Raw genomic sequence first — 1,557 nt, 5'->3', positions numbered from 1 at the left:
GAGTTCTTAAGAATGAATTCTAGTGTTTCAAGGTGATGTTCTTATCATCACCAAAGCTGATTGATCTTCATCAATTTAGCTCTTGAATGCAATGTTCTGCTGAAGCTTGTTTAGCCATGTCTAATTTCTTTAGACTGAAGCTTTAGACTAACATTGCATGATTCCTGGAATTCTCATTAAGAATTTTGATACCTTTATTTTCTTTTTCCACTTAATTTTCGAAAATCACAAAAAAAAATTACAAAACCATAAAATCCAAAAATTTCTTGTTTGAGTCTAGTGTCTCATTTTAAGTTTGGTGTCAATTGTATGCTTTCATTCATGTGTCTTAAGGATCTTCAAGTAATTCTTGATGATTTCTTACTCTGATCTTTGAATTCTCTTGACTTAAGTGTTTATGTGTCTCATATGCATTCTCATTAGTGTCAGTAGTATACAAACTGCTAAGTTTGGTGTCTTGCATGCATTGTTATTTGATTTTAGTTGCATTTTGATTATTCCTCACTATTAAAAATCCAAAAATATTTTTAACTTGTGTCTTTTCAAGTCAATAATACAAAGAATTGAAGATTCAGAACATACAGTAGAGGAATTGCACAGAAAAAGCTGGGCATTCAAAATGCCCAGTGAAGAAGGACAGACTGGCGTTTAAACGCCAGCCAGTGTGCCGGCTGGGCGTTTAATGCCCAAAAGGGTAGATTTTTGGGCGTTAAACGCCAGAATGTGTACCATTCTGGGCGTTTAACGCCAGGATGGCACAAGAGGGAAGATTTTGTTTTCAATACAAATTTTTTTTCAAGTTTTCAAAGTTTTTCAAAATCAAATCTTTTTCAAATCATATCTTTTCAAAGATATTTGCTATCAATTAATGATTTGATTCAACATTTCAAGTATGTTGCCTTTTCTGTTGGGAAAGGTTTAATGTTTGAATCATATCTTTTTAAAATATTTTTCAAATCATATCTTCTCAATCACATCTTCTTAAAACCAATCATATCTTCTTAACCACATCTTTTTCAAAATAGTTTTCAATCATATCTTTTTAATTTCTAATTTCAAAATCTTTTTCAAAAATCACTTCACTTCTTTCTCAATCATAATTTTCGAAAATCAATTAGTGTTTTTCAAAATGTTTTCAAAATCTTATACTTAATTTTCGAAAATTACTTCCCTTCTTCTCACATCCTTCTATTTATGGACTAACACTATTCCTTAATGAAAAATTTGAACTCCATCTTCTTTGATAAGTTCGAATTTTCTACTTCTGCCTTCTATTTTTCTTTTCCTCTGACACCTTAAGGAATCTCTATACTGTGACATAGAGGATTCCATATTTCCTTGTTCTCTTCTCTTTCATATGAGCAGGAGCAAAGACAAAAGCATTCTTGTTGAGGCTGACCCTGAACCTGAAAGGACATTGAAGCGAAAACTAAGAGAAGCTAAGGCACAATTCTCTGTAGAGGACCTAACCGAATTCTTCAAAGAAGAAGAACACATGGCAGCCGAAAACAACAACAATGCCAACAATGCAAGGAAGGTGCTGGGTGACTTTACTGC

Source organism: Arachis duranensis, chromosome 7, assembly GCF_000817695.3.
Source record: "Arachis duranensis cultivar V14167 chromosome 7, aradu.V14167.gnm2.J7QH, whole genome shotgun sequence".
NCBI classification, from domain to species: Eukaryota; Viridiplantae; Streptophyta; class Magnoliopsida; order Fabales; family Fabaceae; genus Arachis; species Arachis duranensis.
The sequence above is the reverse complement of the archived record's forward strand: the minus strand, read 5'-3'. Positions refer to the sequence as shown.